This window comes from Phascolarctos cinereus, unplaced genomic scaffold, assembly GCF_003287225.1.
Source record: "Phascolarctos cinereus isolate Bilbo 61053 unplaced genomic scaffold, phaCin_HiC Scaffold_4;HRSCAF=312, whole genome shotgun sequence".
NCBI lineage: Eukaryota > Metazoa > Chordata > Mammalia > Diprotodontia > Phascolarctidae > Phascolarctos > Phascolarctos cinereus.
In genome coordinates, this window is record NW_027555847.1 from 117,719,223 (window position 1) to 117,736,575 (window position 17,353).

The 17,353-nt window shown below is 40.6% G+C and overlaps 1 pseudogene; it reads left to right on the forward strand.

Annotated features, from left to right (window-relative positions):
• The first annotated feature begins 8,836 nt into the window (after window positions 1–8,836).
• LOC110221576 (splicing factor 3A subunit 3 pseudogene) lies at window positions 8,837–10,327 on the forward strand (annotated as a pseudogene).
• Window positions 10,328–17,353: the final 7,026 nt, after the last annotated feature.

A 17,353-nucleotide genomic window follows, 5' to 3' on the forward strand; every position in this document is an offset into this window, starting at 1 on the left:
TGTTTTGAGGATATGTTCCATGACTGGTTGAGCATTCTAGGACTTAGCATTTTTCTACTACACACAAGCACACATTCCCAAAGACTCTGCTACATGATCTAACATTCTAGCATGTGTCTTGTGAAGAAAAGAAATGTGGATATAGTAAAGGTTTGAAATATGTTTAATCTTTTGTTTTATATTAAAAAAGGGTTCTGGAGCAATTAGGTGGCACAGTGGATAGAGCAGCTACCCTGGAGTAAGGAGGACCCGATTTCAAATCTGGTCTCAGACACTTGACACTTACTAGCTGCGTGACCCTGGGCATGTCACTTAACCCCAATTGTTTTGCAAAAAAAAAAAAAAAGTTCCACAAAAAAAAAAAAATCAGTCTAAATTCCTAGCATTTGGGCCACATCATCATTGATCTGATACATACACTATGCAAAGGTGTCTGTTCACAAGTTCCCCTATACACACACTCCCTACAAAGAGGCATAATTCACAATTTGGGTTCCTTGACTTGCAGGGCTTTCATTTCTCCTAGTTTGCTCCATCTACTTTAGCATGTTAACCGAGACTGAGAAATGAGGCAAAGTTGTTCCCAGAAAGCCTAGTAGGTTTCTCAGAAAATTTGCCACTTAATAAACGCATGATCACAGGGATAATGATATTTCCATTGTAAGAGTCCAGTGACCCCTGACAGAGTCACATCTACAGCACCACCTCCCCCCAACCCTTCCAATCACCACTTCCCTAGAGACTATGGGTGGGCTCCAAAGATCACAGAATAACAGATTTAGAGTTGAAAGGGATCTTAGAGGTCACCAAGCTAACTCAACTGTCTCATTTTGAAAATGAGGAAACTGAGTTCTGAAGAAGTTAAAGGAATTGTCCAGAATCAGAGCTAGTGTCTGAGGTAGGAGTCAAAGATAGGTCTTCCTGGCTTCCAGTTTGGTACTTTCCCCATCTTGGAATGGGAACTCCTTGAGAGCAGGGACTGTCTTGCTTTCCTTTTTTATACCCCCTGCACTTAGCACAGTGCTTTGCACATGAAACTGAATAAATGCTTTTTAAAAAAAATTCATTCTTTAATTCACGCAGCCAACTACGCATAGGAGACTGAAGCTGAGCCTTGATTTAGGCAGAGAAGAGGGAGGACAGGAATTCCAGAGCAGGGTAGGGAGGAGGCAGCCATCCATTACATCAGGCTACCTCTCCAAATAATGTCCAGGACTAACTGCCACTGTGTCATCCTGTCCTTTGGTATACTCCGTGCCTAAAACCTCAGGCCTCTTGTAGTATTTCCCGACACACTAGACATTCACACAGATACCCAACAAAACCATCCATTAACACCAAATTCCCCAGATCTGCATTGATCAGCCGCCAGAGGCTTACCTGTGTCTGTTACTGTCCTTCTGGTCAACAAGTTCATTTCATTCATAGCACCCGAGCCAGATTCAAAGGAGGGGCAAAGAAGCCCTTTGGTGCCCTGTTTTTATATACTGGCAGCCTCAGGGTAGGAGAAAGGCTGGTTTTCTCATTAGGACTATTGCCAGCAGCTGATTCCTCCTTATTTCCTCCCACCCCCTCCAACCCCCCCCAACACACACACCCTCAACTTCCCTGCCTCCCTGACTTTGTAATACATAAGAGCTTTGAGTTGGCATTCCAACGAAAGCCCTCTTTAGGGATCACTCCTGCAGGTTTTTCTCTGAGTAACTGAGTAGTGTGTGTTCCTTGTTTAGAGTCTAAGCACAGTTGGCTTTTGGTCCCTAAGTGTATTACTTCTAATTCACGCTTCTTCACACCTCTACTCAATTTACCCAATCTACCTGAAAATGTCCCTAATTCCTTGGAATGGCACTGACCGTTCCAATTTTCAGCTAGTTTGCTTTATAGGAAGAGATGTCTTGAGACTAGATCATTCAGTGTATTTGCCCTAAATACACAAGGTCTTTATATGGATCACTGCCACCAGTTCAGTCACTTTCACTGACCCTGAATTATTTCCTCTTGTTACAAGCAGCGCAAACTAAGCTTCCCTACTTAATCCAGTTCTATTACCAGGGCTGGCCTAACATGAAAGCATGTTAGGAGACCACCTAGTATGAGCAAGACCTATAGTAGGCGTTTGTGGGAGATTCAGAGATTCATAAGACACAGCTGCTACAATGAGAGATAATGTGATGTAATGAAAGACATAGTCTTCAAGAACTCACTGCCACTCTGTGCCATGAAGAGGCATGTTAATAGAGCTTTAATGGAGGAATACTATTACATACTATTATTATTATTATTACCATTAAGCACTTCCAAATAAGTGGTACAGTCGAATACTATAGAAGGTCAAAGAAGAGAAAAAATATTTTTAGCTACAATGATCAAAGAAGATGATCCCTAAAGACCAGTGTTGGGAGATTGTGTTGTCTCTCCATTTAGAATACAAATGCCTTGAAAGCAGGGACTTTCCTGCTTTTTTATTTGTATCCCCAAACTGAAAACAATGCTTCCCACATAGTAAGCACTTACTACACAATTTCTCATTTGTTCATTAGAACATTTACTATGGATATGAGTCTGGAAGGGGCAAGGGAGGAATGGGGCACCAAAGAAAGAATTTCAGGATATACTCAGAGGAAAAAGAGTTCCCATTTGGGAGTAGTAGGATGTAAGGTTGGAAAGGTAGATTGAGGCAAAGATGTAAAGAAAAATACCATTAAAAGATAGCAGAACTCAGATCCATGCAATGATCAGTCAACTCCAGAAGATGAAACCCCCTTCCCACATAAAGTGGGGGTGGGCTACTATTACGGAATGGTGCACGTGCCTTTAGAAATAGCTGATGTTGTTTTGCTTATCTGTATTTCCCTGTTGGTTGTTCAGTTGTTGTTCAGTTGTGTTCAATTCTTCATGACCCTATGTGGGTTTTTTGGTAAAGATACTGGAATGCTTTGCCATTTCCTTCTCCAGCTCATTTTACAGATGAGAAAACTGAGCCAAATAGGGTTAAGGGAGTTAGTAAGTGTCTGACGCTGCATTTGAACTCAGGTCTTTCTGGCTCTAGGCCTGGCACTCTATCCACTGCACCACCGACTGTTACAAGGAAGAATTCTACGCAGGGTGTACCTGTGTGATGGGGAAAGAGAGTAAGGTAAGTTATTCCAAGGGGTTTTTTGTTTTGTGTTGTTCTTAAGCATCAATAAAACTTTTCTTTTTAAGGTGGGTTGAGGCCAGCTTGCAGTCTTGAATCCCAGGCTAAGGGGTTTGGCATATATTTCTGTAGTCAAAGTGAAATCCCTGGAGTCTTTCTATACCTTGTGAAGATATTTTAAATTGTTATCAGTCATGGTGAGTCAACCCACGATCTTCCCTAGCCCCAACCTGTCCTCCAGATGTGCCAGGGAGTCTATGTTCTTTATGGCCCCTAGGAGGCCAGTAGGCTCTCTGCCCTTCTCTTAACTCTGGCTGAGAGAGCTCTGCCTTCATTTTGAAATGACTAGGCTCACTACAGGAGGTGGTAAAAATAAATAATTCCTTGACTCTGCTGATAAACAACAAGCTCATTTCTCACTGCTTCATGGAAGGAGCCAGCCCTTTCATAGCAGGCAGGGGTGACATGTTTCTTGATGGACTCCATGTCACCTTTTTTGCCAGAACCATCAGCTGATACCATTGAGAAAGAATATGCCCCCATTTCTCTCTGCTACAATTGAACAGCAGCCTCACCATTAGTCAGGGTCTGATGAGCCAAGGTTTGGTTTTCTCAAATCCTTCTTCCATCCCTCAGGGCTTTTGAAGGTCCTACTTAATAGGAACTCAATCAAGTCTAGTTTACTCCTCCATCCAGAGGTTAGAAACTAGGTGGGGTGAGAGTTGGAAGGAATGGTTGACTTCCAATTTATGCCACTGCTGCTGGTGGTGGTGGTTCATGTACCACAGGTGATATAAGGAAAAGAGCATTAAATTTGGAGTTAGAAGAACTGGGTTTGAATCCCAGTTCACCACTTACTACCTGTGTGACTACAGACAAATTGCTTAACCCTTGTGGATCTCAATTTCCTCATCTGTAAAATGAAAGGATTAGACTAGACAAATTCTAAGATTTCTTTCAACTCTAAATCTATGATCCTATGATATGAGAAGGAAAGAAAAAAAAAAAAAGAAGAAGGAAGACCAGGGTCACTAAAAACAAGTCTCTTGTTCATCAGTATTTCCCCTAGGGTACTACAATCCTGTCTGTTACTCTATCCTAAGACCAGTGGTCTGGGATTCTCACATCACTTTCTGATTGTGATCTCTTTCTGATGTCTTCTTCTCTATTATTCCCACTCTGTTTCTTCCTGACACAATGGCTAGGCAAATATAGATGCCCAGATAAAAACTATCACAGTGGGTTCACCTGGGAACTTGTGAATGAAAAAAGTTTCTGTGAATGAAGAACAATTCACAGACAGTTTTCAGAGGAGAGAATGATAGACAAGAGCAATTTAAAAACAAGACAACTTGTGAAATGTGGGAAACCCAATCCAGCTTGACTCAGCAGGGTGTGAGTTATAAAAGGAGGGGAAAAAATGGTGAATCAGCTGCTTCTTCTAAGGTGAAGGCTATAAGATGGGTTTCAAGGTATTGGGAGGAAAGATGGGTGAACTCAGAGGCCTGGTTAAGATCTGAGTTCAGAATACTTGAAGAATATAGATAGTTCTTCAAAAACCTGTACTGGCTATGCTTTTGCTTAGAGAAAGAAGAGAAGGGAGGTGGCGAGATAAGAGGCAAATGGGCACAGTCACAGAATAAAGAAAAGAGTATGTTGGGGCCATCATTGAGGACAAGTCAGGAAAGCCAGGCTGCCTAGTATTCAATCAAGGCCTGAAGTTAACAGTCCTGGTTCTATCACTGATTATGTGACCTTGGGCAAGTTTACCTCTCTGAGCCTCAGCCCTATATCTATCAGAAAGGTGATTAACAATTTCTGAATTTCCCTATGTCATAACATGATTATTATGGCAAACTGGTATGGTGAAAAGAACTCTGGATTGGGAATAGAAGAACTGGCTTTTAGTGCCAGCCCTGGTACTTAATTGGGCAAGTTTCTGAACTTTAGTTTCCCCATCTGTAAAATAAAGACAGGAAGTGTCCATTGGATCTGATCTTACTTCTATTATACCTTGCTCTCTATTCAACATTCATTCAACAAGTGTTGGTTAACCATTCACTAGGTGCCAGACAAAATGGAGTTATGGAGTAATAGATGGAGAATGGCCTCGGTGTAGGGAAGACCTAAATTCAAATCTTACTTCTGATGATAGGACCCTGGGCAAGTCATCTAGCTTTTCTGTGTCTCAGGCAATTCTATAAGATTTCAAATTGCAGATATACTTTGGTAAAGGGGTTCCCTGTAATCATGAAGTCATGTGTCCAGTCCAAAATCACACACAAAACCCACTAATATGTCATGTACTGTGATAGGAGCAGGCAATAAAATCACAAAAAAAAGAAATAATATCTATCTTCAAAAGTCAAACATCCCTTTGGGAGTGGAGGTGGGGACACACTGGAAGGTGCTGACACCTTACCAGAAACATAAGGCACAACCCAGATTCTCAGAGAATCATGAGTATCACCCCCAACCTACCCCACCTCTATTTAATATCTTCTTCCCTTCCTATAGCCATCTCTTCCTCCCAACCTCACCAGCCTTCTTTGTGGTCCAGAAGTTATTTCTCAACCTAAGGACATTCATTTCTTAGTAAGATTTTCAAAAATGTTAAGTATTTTGTCAAAGCAATTGGAAGAGATGTTTTTCAGTGGGGGAGGAGAAAGGGGACCCTTCCTAGAGAGGACCTTAGAGGGGATCTTCCTCTAAGCAACTCTTCATTTCATAGCTGAGCAACCTGAACTTCAGAAAAGTTAAATGATCTGCACAAGGTCACATAGCTATTCAGTCAGTAGAATGTGAGACCAAGGCCAGGTCATTCTCCCTTCATTGCCACAGAAGGGAGTTTCTCCAGTCACACCATGCAAGAAACACTGGAGCCAAGTGCAGACAGTGCTAGATTTGGTGTCAGAGAGGTGGGGAAGCTCTGCTAGCTGTGTGACCTTGGGCAAGTCACTAGAACAGGGGTTCTTAAGTTTATAAATTGAGGGTGTTTATCTACAACATAGGTTCTTAACCTGGTGTCCATGCACCTGTTTTAGAAATATTTATTTTTTATAAACATATTCCAATATAACTGGTTTCCTTTGTGACACCATGCATTTTGTTTTTGGTGTTTAAAGGCATTCTTTTGAGGAGGGTCCATAGGCTTAGCCAGACCAACAAAGAGGTCTGTTTGGGACACAGAAACAATAAGGAATTTTTGCTCTAGAAGACCTCAAAGGTCCCTCTGACTCCCCAATTCTAGGACCCTCTAAAGAACCCCTCCCAGTTCCCCTGCTTATAGATCTATACCATGGGACATACTAACAGGACAGTGTGCTGGTGGTAGGGGGCATCTTGGGAACAAGGAGGCATAATGTTTTACCATTAAAAAAGTTAAATGAGGTCAGATGCCAAAGCTAACTAAGAGAAAAACAAACCAAAAAAAGGAGAGGGGGAATGTTTGTCTCCTTACAAGTTCTGTGCCAGCAGGCAGCCCTAAGGCATGCTTCTAGGGGAGCCAGTACCTCACTCTTGTGGAGATGAGGCCTTGGCAGGCTGTTTAAGATGCTCTTGCCTAAAATACTTGCTTGGCCTCTGGCATAACAACAGCCCTCTGTTTCCCAGCACAAAGTGTGTGGGCTCTCTCTGCCCTCACCTGCCTCACCCTAGCCTTACCTAGGCCATTCCTCTCTCCCATGGATCTATGCCTAGGCTGACAGCTTCTTGTAAAGACAGAGAGACATCAAGAAGAGACTCAGATGCTTTCTGCTTATGAGACTCTGGGCAAGTCATTTCCCTTGTCTGAGCTTCAGGTTCCTTCCAGATCTAAATCCTAGGATTCCATAAAATACTAAGATGACTTAGAGACAGCTAAGTGTCACAGGTGGCTATGAAGTTAGGGAGACCTGAGTTCAACTCCTGCTTCAGACACTACCTGTGTGATCAAAGGCAAATCAGTTTTCTCATCTGTTAAATAGAGATGACAACAGCACCTACCTCCTAGGTTGAGATGGTATTGTAAAGCAGTTTGCAACTTAAAGTGGTATATAGAGCTGGGCCTGGAGTCAGGAAGCCCTGAGGTCAAATCTACCTCACTTATTAGCCCTGTGACCCTGGGCAAGCCACATAACCTCTGCTTGCCTCTATTTCCTCCTCAACAAAATGGGAATAATAACAGCACCTACTTCACAGGGTTGTCATGAGGATTAAATGAGAGATAGAGAACATTATGTAAAGCAAAATGGATAATTTTGATTACATTAAATTGAAAAGTTTTTGCACAAACAAAGCCAATGCAACTAAGATTAGAAGGAAGGTAGAAAACTGGGAAAGAATTTTTACAACCAGTCTTTCTGATAAAGGCCTCATTTTTAAATATGTAGAGAATTAAGACAAATTTATAAGAATACAAGCCATTCCCCAATTGATAAATGGTCAAAGGACATGAACAGGCAGTTCTCAGATGAAGAAATTAAAGCCATCTATAGTCATATGAAAAAATGCTCTAAATCATTATTGATTAGAGAAATGCAAATGAAAACACCTCTGAGGTACCACATCACACCTATCAGATTGGCCAACATGACAAAACAGGAAAATGATAAATGTTGGAGAGGATGTGGGAAAATTGGAACGCTAATACATTGTTGGTGGAGTTGTGAAATGATCCAACCATTTTGGAGAACAATTTGGAACTCTGCCCAAAGGGCTACAAAAATGTGCATACCCTTTGATCCAGCAATAGCACTTCTAGGGCTATATCCCAAAGAGATCAAACAAATGGGAAAAGGACCCACATGTACAAAAATATTCATAGCAGCTCTTTTTGTGGTGGCAAAGAATTGGAAATTGAGAGGATGCCCATCAATTGGGGAATGGCTGAGCAAGTTGTGGTATACGAATGTAATGGAATAGTATTGTTCTATAAGAAATGATGAACAGGCTGACTTCAGAAAAACTTGGAAAGACTTATATGGTCTGATGCTGAGTGAAGTGAGCAGAACCCAGAGGACTTTGTATACAATAGCAGCCACATTATGCAGTGACTAAGATTGTTAAACTGAACCCTTCTCAGCATTACGAGGATCTAAGACATCTCCAGAGGCCTCGGGATGGAAAATGCTGTCCACATCCAAAGGAAGAACTATGGAAGTCGAATCGCTATCACTTATTTTTACCTTCAGTTGAGTTTTGTTTCATCTTTCTGATGGTTCCTCCTATTGGTTTTAATTTTTACTTACAACTTCACTAATGGAAAATATGTTTAATGGGTATGTAAATGTAAAGCCTATGTCAGATTGTGCGCCATCTTGGGGGGGGGAGAAAAAGGGAGAAAAAATTTTCAACTCAAAAGCATATGGAAAAAAAATTAAATAAAAAAATAAGTAAAATTTAAAAAAAATTAAAATAAAAAAATAAAAACCTTTAATAAAAAAAAACACAGAAAAAAGGATTAAATGAGATAATATTATATGAGTGCTTAGCACAGTCCCTGGTACATAATGCATGCTTAAAAAATGCTTATTTCCTTCCTTCTTGCCAACTTTCCTATTTAAAAAAAAAAGGAATCTTTCCAGTGAGGGTAGAATTTGGGCCGAACCTTGGTGTCCCAGGGGGTGAGGCACAGGAGGCTGAGTGCCCTGAGTTGCACCAGGGGGCAGCAACTTCCAGCCATGGCAGCTGCTAGTGTGAGGTGAAGGTCGAGCAGAGAAGATGGAGATAACATTGGAGTCCCAACAGTGCTACTCTGAAGACAAGGAGGAGCTCATGTACATCATGGCCAAGGCAATGCTCATGAAGATGTCCATGCTCTGGGATCAGATCAACTTGGACCATTGCATGCAGGCTATGCAGGACAGGTATATGGAATTCAGTGGGAACCTGCAAGGTTTGTGTGGTGACCAGGATAGGTTAAGAAAAGAAGAGCTCAGTACCATTTCAGGACCAAAAGAATTGGCAGAATTCTATAATAAACTCAAATGGATAAAAAGAATTCCACTGGAAACACCCAAATGAGATTTGTGTGCCAATGTCAGTGGAATTTGAAGAGCTCCTGAAAGCCAGAGAAGATCCTAGTGAAGATCACAAAACTTTGTGAAGATCTTAGATGAAGAAGGATATGGCCTTTACCTGGATCTTCATGACTGTTACCTTAAGTGTATTAACTTCAAAGTATCTGAGAAACTGGATTACATTATGTAACACCTCTCTATCTCTGACCAGTTATTTGATCTTCCCACAGAAAGGAAGAATGCAGAGTATAAGAGGTGCCTGGAGATGGTACCTAAGAATCTCCAGGACTACACAGACAGGGTAAAGTTCCTAGAAGATCAGAATGAGCTGTTTGGGAAGATTCCGAATGAATTTGAGAAGTGGGACAATGGTGACTTCCCAGGCTGGCCAAAAGAGATAAGTAGATCACTGGCTCACACTGGAGCCCTTCTTGACAATCTCTGCATTTTCCTCCTGGAAGAAGTTGGTCTCCTTGTGCCTGGACAGACTAAAATCTGCACTCTTGGCTTTAGGATTGAAATGTACTGGGACACTGGAAGAGGGAGCCTAGAGACTGTTCAGCACTAAAGGCAAGCCCCTGGAATCACTTGACTCATCTCTATTTACTAAGAATCTTAAATCAAAAGGAACCAAGAGGGACACTGAGAGAAATAAAGACATTGCTTTTCTTGAAGCCCAGATCTACAAATACGTAGATTCTTGGGGAGTACCACCATCTCATATGAAAATATGCAACACAAACAGGCAGGGACAGAAGAGGAAAGAGAAGAGGCAGAGCAAAGAAGTGAGAGTGAAAGTGAAGATGAAGAGAACAGATTATTAAAAACCCCTGAAATCTGCCCCTGGGTTAGGATGGCGAGCCTATTTCTTACTGGCTGGATAAGCTAAGTGGCCTCAATATAAGCTATAACTGACATCTGTGGGAAGTACACCTACTGAACACCCAAAGGCTTCCCGGGGCACTTTGCAGAACAGCTTCATGTTCGTGCCATGAGGTGCGTGGGCATTCCAAATACAGCTCACTTGGCTGATGTGACCCAGATTGAAAATGTTGTCTCTCTGTAGGCCAGGCTGAAATTGTAGAAGGCTTCTGAATGGTGGCAGCCTGACGCTGAGCAAGAGTGTGAGGATGCCAGTGGAGATGCTGTGAATAAGATGTGTGAGAATTTGAAATGCCATGGACTGCTCTAGTGTCTCAAGGACAAGCTCCATGACTGGTTGAGTATTCTAGGATTTGATATATTTCTATTCCACACAAAGCTTATATTCCCAAAGACTCTGCTACATGATCTAACGTTCTAGCATGTGTCTTGTGAAGAGAAGAAATGTGGACATAGTGAAGGTTTGAAATATGTTTAATCTTTTGTTTCATATTAAAAAGGACTCTGAAAAAAATATCTGCCTAAATTCCTATTATTTGGATCACATCTTTAATGATTTGACACATATATGTAGGGGTTGGAGAAGATGGTCTCTGAGATCTTTTGTAACTCTAAGTCTGTGATCCAATGATCCCAGTTCATTTATTAGTTGGTACCTTAGTTACTCCTTCACTTACCTTGACTGAAGCCTTGGTTGTAGAAATCTCAGAGTTCATTCTTCATACTGAGTAGTCTTGACTAGAGCTATTCATCTCAATATGGTGGTCATTTAACACTCAGTCCTAGTGAAAAATGTATTATAAGCAGTAAGTCCATCTGTTTTTCTGTCCCACCTTTCAGAAGCTTTTCACCACTTTGCTTTCCAATGAATCCAGTGAAATATTTCCTAATGGAGTCTCTACCCCTTAGCAAATAATTCTGTAGTTTTCTAAAATTATGAGTGCTTTAGCTCCCACCTTCTTAGACATTTTTAGGATTGTGCCTAATTCAAGGGGGCATACAATATATTGATTTGAGTCATTAGGAGATATGGATTTATGTCCTGTTTTTTTAACATTTCCTAGCTGTGAAATTGGGCAAGTCATCTTGGCTTTCTGAGCCTCTGTTTTTCATCTTCAAATGGGAATAATGCCTCATTTGTTGTTCTTCATAATCTTAAAATTCTTTAAACATAAAAGTTATTAAAAGCCTCATAGAAGAAAATTGCATTGTCCCTAAAAATGGATGTTTTCTTCTCAGGCAATGTTTCATTCTGACAATTAGCTAAGAAATATTTCAATACTCCAAGGTTCCATGATTTCATTATGGTGGGTAGTATATCCATTGGGACATGTGGCCCTACCCTTTCACACTTTATTCATGAGTTTCTGTTGCCAAAGATTGTCATCACCTCTGATCGCCATTCTTTTGATGAGTTTCTTTACGTTTAGCTAAGTGATGCATAATTCAGAGAACACATAATACATCATCCAGCTCATACTCCAAGTCTTTCCAGCTTGGTAGGAGTGACCAAGTCCTACTGAGATCCATGACATGGATTCCCTGGCAAAGCCTTTGGAACCCAGCCAGTTTTATGATGAAGCAACAAAGGAGGACATTAGTGATGCTACCTGTGTAAGCTGTGCCTTAATCATAGAAATCAAATCTTCTGGACTCCCTCATCCTACTGTACCCAATGCCAGTTGCCTTACCAATTAAGGACCATCCTCAACCTTATCTTCAAAACCAATTATAGAATCTGAGGTCCTGCAGACAAGTCCCATAATTAAACATCGGTTTGTGAAATTCTAGTTAAGTCATCACAGGTACCTTAATGTCATAAGACTTTTTTTTCACAAAGTCAAACAGGGAAGCCAAAAATTGGATTTCAGAAAGATTAAGCTCGTTCATAAAAGAAGGTGGAATTGTATTGCTATTAAAATTCAAAAATGTGTGAATCGGGACCTTAGGAGTGAGGTACCTTCATTTAAATCTATGCTCCAGTTAATTTGAATAAAGTACTCCAGAGAGTACTTAAGAGGCAGCTGGAGGTTCAGTGGACAGAGCACTGGTCCTGGAGTCAGAATGACCTGAGTTCAAATCCAGACTCAGACACTTCCTAGCTGTGTAATCTGGGGACACTTAACCTCTGATTGCCTGATAAAAGGGTCCACTGGAGAGGGAAATGGCAAACCACTCCAGTATCCTCGCCAAGAAATCTCCATGGAGTGAGAGCAATGGGGTCACGAAGAGTCGGACACGACTAAACAATTGAACAACTGAGAAGTACTCCAGCAAAGAGAAGGGATCTGTCCTTTTCCTGCGGGCTTTCCCCCCCAAATATAATGCAATGCTGTCCAATATTAATTGGAATTAATTAATAGAGGCAGCATGATAAAGTAGAAGGAATGCTCAATTTGTTGCTAGGAAAGACATGAATTAAATTCTATATCTGCTATTTACTAGATGTATGACCATGAACAAGTAAGTCATTTTGCCTCTGTTTTATAAGTTCTCGAATGCGAGAGAAACTTAAGTCATTTTATAATATCCTCAGGCTTTATAAATGAAAGCAAGATGCATTTTATTTCTAATCACATTTTTACTGATTAGAAGAGTTCAAGTGTATTGAGTGAATATCTCGGCTATTCATGCAGTATGTTAAGTCCATATCACATTAGAACTCTTTTTTCTCCATTCTCAACAGACCCACCATTAATTAGTCCACAGATCAGACTGGTATATGATAGGAAACCTGGATAGCTCATCTATTATCATATCATAAATGAGCAAAATTGGGCCCAGAATCGAACAGGAAGCGAAGACCAAACTGGATTGACTGCAAGAAATTGTGAATTTTTTTTAAATAACCCTGAATTGCTCTGATACAGAGGCTCACCTTTTTAACACCAATATACTTCCAGTGAGGTTATATAGCTGTGAGTTATGCGATACCAAAGTTTCCAAAGAATTGAAGTTGCAGGTCACCCAAAGGGGAATAGACACAAAGTGGGTGCGAGCAGAAGGAATTATGTAGGAGAAGCTCCATAAAGGATGTCATCAGAAAATCTCAGTTTTGCTGCTTATTACCTATGTGACCTTGGTCAAGTCACAGTCTGTCTGGTCCTCAGTCTCATTAGCCATAGAATGAGTAGGTCAGACTAGATGACCTCTAAGAGACTTTCCAGCTTCCAATCTATAATTCTATAAAAAAAAAAAGACCAGAAAAACAAGATGGGTTGGTCATATAGCAAAAGCGAAAAATAACCAATGGGTAGTCCACATATACTGCTAGTATCCAAGTGTAATAGCAATTTTAGAACTGATTGGTATGCCTGGATTTGTCGTTCAGAGGAATATTCATTTCCTCTTAGCTCAGAGAAGAAATTCTGGACTAATACAATCCTTGAGCTGGACTTGAACCATGTCCAAAAAGCTTTGGGGGAAGAAAAAAAAAACTTTTCCAAGACAACCAAGTGTCAAAGAAAGGAACTACGTTGGCAGAAGCTGAGGATCAGTAGCAGTGAGAAGGTGGTGTTGTCAAACCCCTCCAAGACTTAAGGAGCTGGGTGGCAGTGGCTGCCAAGGGGGCAATGGGTAAACAGAGAGAGGGGAAGAAAGAACTGAGCTATAAGGTAGAAGGGACAAACCATACTAGGGGACTTGGGACAAAGAATTCAGATTGGAAGGAGCTCCTTAAGAACAGGGACTATTTTAATTAATTTTTTTTTACCTTTGTATCCCCAGTGCTTATTACAGTGCTTGGCATATGTTGTTGTCAAGTTGTTTAGTTGCGTGTGACTCTTTGTGACTCTCTTTTTATGGGGTTTTCTTGGCAAAGATAATGGAGTGGTTTGCCATTTCCTTTTCCAGCTCAGCATATATTAAGTATTTAATAAATACTTGATAACTTGATTTGCCTTGATATCTTCAAAGACTGAAGGAAATTCCAGAAGATGTACACTTTCTCCAACTTCTACTATTTAAGGTAATCTAATAACAGGTACTGTTATATACTCTTCTCATTAAAAAAAAAAACTTAGCTGTTAACTGTATCTTGATTTTTCTTTCATATATAAAGAAACCAGGATTAGTCATGAAGAATTATATGTATACTTAGCCTGTACAGAGAAAAAGTGAGCAGAAGAAACCAGGGCTTAGCTGGTGAGAGGAATGAAAAGCCCGAGAGGGTTTCTGGGTAATTAATGATCAATTTATTAATTAGGCTAGCAAATAATCAATAAATTGAGGTTGGTGGTTTCTCTCAGTAACCAAAGACACCCAATGGAGATATTGAATACCTTAAATATTTTTAGAAAAGGGCATGATGTTGACAAGAGAAATAAACCCTGAAGGAGTAATCATATTAATAATCAATGAAGGAGTAAACATATTAATAAGGAGGTGGGCTAGAAGTCTTCAGCTCCTCCTGCTGAGAGCCAGCCATCTGGAAAAAAGAATCCATCTCTACCTAGACCACTTAAGTTGAAGGATGGGCCAGAATTCACCTAGATTAGATTCTCTTTACCCTTTAATCAGAAATAAGCTCTCCCCAGTTGGTTGGGGTCAGTATAAGATAGAGGAGAATGTTCCTGGAGGGTTAGGCCAGTCTCATCAGGCCTGTCCTTCAGAGACTGATTGACCGGGAAGGATTAGTGCTCAAATGAGGAAGTAAAAAGAGAAAAAAACCTGGATGCCAATATTAATAATTGGTTATTAACAGAAAATAATTTTTCTCACTGGAAATAAGCAAAATATAAGTTAAGGCAGAGAGATAAACCTCTGTCTAAATTTAAGGAATTTTCCTAATTGGAAGCTCAGAGCTATTATGATTTTATTATTAACTTTTCATCTGAATCTGTAAAATACTAGAGAGTTCATAGACCTGAGGTCCATCATATTGCCCCTAGGCTACAACCTAATTCTTGTTAACTCCCTACACCTCTGCCTAGTCCTGGGAGATATGTTTCATTATCTGGGATCATTACTGGATTTTTTAGTTACTCAGGGAGTAACTGCCTTTTAGTGAACTTTTCATGGATGTCTTAGTCATTGTCATTGACATTCATAGAATGTGGGCCATGTGACCATAGTGGTGGGGGGACATATGGAGAAGGGACATTTCCAGAATCACAAGGAATTCCTATAGGGTGTGCCAGCACATCCGGCTCACACTGGAGGCATGTCCACGAACATTTTGTACTTTTTTCATTTGGTTCTTCTACTTGCACTCTAAATTAGTTTATATAAATCTTTCCTAGGCAGTGAGGTAGCCCAATGGATAGAATGCTAGACTTGGAATCAGGAAAATCTGAGTTCCAATCCTGCCTCCCATATTTATTAGTTGTGTGACCCTGGGCCTATACCCCTCTCTCTAAGTTTCTTCATCTGTAAAACGGGGATAACAACAACTTACCTCACAGGGTTGTTGCGAGGGTCAAATAAGATAACATGTAAAGTGCTTTGCAAACTTCAAATGCTATTAAATTCCATCATCATCATCATCATTGCCATCATCATTATTGATTGGGTTTAATTTCCAGCTCTGTCACATACTACCTATGGAACCCTGAGCCAGTTACTTAACCTCTGTGGGCCTTAGTTTCCTCATCCGTATAATGAGGGAGTTGGAATAGATGACCTCTCAAGCCTCTTCCTCTAATTTTAGGAGCCTATAAACAAACTTATCTCTATGGTGGCATTTATCATGAAATTTTACACAATCTTAACATATGTGTAGGAGACAATTTATTTGGTGGGAATTTACTTTCACCCCAAAAGTTCAAACCCATTTCTAATAGGGTTGAGGCTGAAGTGGAGAATTTGTCCAAATTATTTTGACTCAGAGAATGTTCTGGACTTTTGAGTGCTCAGCAATGAAATGTCTATTATCATTGTCTTCCCTTAATATTGTCCAATCAACTGCTTCCAGCTTTCAGTTCTGTGCAGAGATTTTTTTTTTCAAAAAGTTTTGATATCCTGTTTCTCATGAGATTCATTTACATTTTTTGATGGACAACTATACTGTTCTATGTGTCTGAGAATGGATCAAAAGAGAACAGGCTTCCTATCATTTCTATCTTCTTTATGAATTATAAAATTAAATATCATCCCAAATTAAAGTCACTCTCCATGCTCTTTCCTTGATTATATCATTGAGAAGAAAGACATAGCCTAATAGCAGAAAATCAAAAAAGACTTCTGACTAATCTTTCATTTTCACAGAATCATACACATCACAAAAGTGTTTTATGTGCCTTCTTTCACATTTCTTTCAAAGGAAATTATTCCATAAGAACTTGGTTTGGCAGAAAGAGCATTAAAATCAATGTCAAAGGACCTCTCAATCTCAATTCTTGCAGTTCACTTTCTGTGTGACCTTGGACAATTCATTTAACCTTTATGGACCTCAGTTTCCTCATTTGTTAAATTCTAAAGCTGCTAATCAAAAATCAGGCTCTAGGAGGCTCATGAATACAAAAAACAGTTCCACTGGAAAGAAATGTCTGCCAGGTCCCTGAAATAAATGGTTGGCACCTACCCTAAATCATGCAAGAAAAGAATATATTGGTAACTGAAATACCAGAATACAGTGATCTGGGCATTCTATGATGGGTGCAAAACATTATTCCTAATGTACACTTGTGTCTCTCTATAACATTATCCACTTTGGTGCCATCTTGGATAAATTGGGCTTCCATCTTAAATGAAGTTTATTTAATAATACCAACATGTATTTATATAATACTTAAAATTTTATGACTTTGATTTCCAGGAGCCAAGATGGCAGAGTAAGAAGTAAGTCTCTTTCACCCTCCTTTATTGACCTCTGAAAGCCCAGAAAACATCACCCCAGGAAAAACCCTGGAATTGCTGAACCAGTAGAAATATGGAGTGCAGCGGTCTTATAGCCCAGGAAGCTTGGGGGATTAATAGAAAAGACCCCTCTTGCTCTGGGGGAAGGGGAGCAGTACAGGACGGGAAGTGTCCCAGCAAGCCTGCAGCAAGCCCCACCTCAGCATATCAGGGGGAGATCCTGAGGCCCAGGGTGGTAGAGCAGGCAAGCACCAACACCAGGACCTCCTGAGTGCCTCAGTACAGGCAGGGGGACTGGTAGATACCAGCTTGGAAAACCACCACACACACTGGTGTTCTCCAGCAGCCAAATCTCCCAGTGCCTCAGCACAACTCTGGTAAGTACAACTCTAGGAGGCAAAGCTCCAGGCTGACAGACATTCTCCAGCAGCCAAACATTTGAGTGCAAGGCCCAGGGAAGCAGGAGTTACACATTTGAGTACAAGGCCTGGGTGAGCAGGCATCCCCTGGTAGCTAGACTCCCCACCCTAACCCTGAGCAC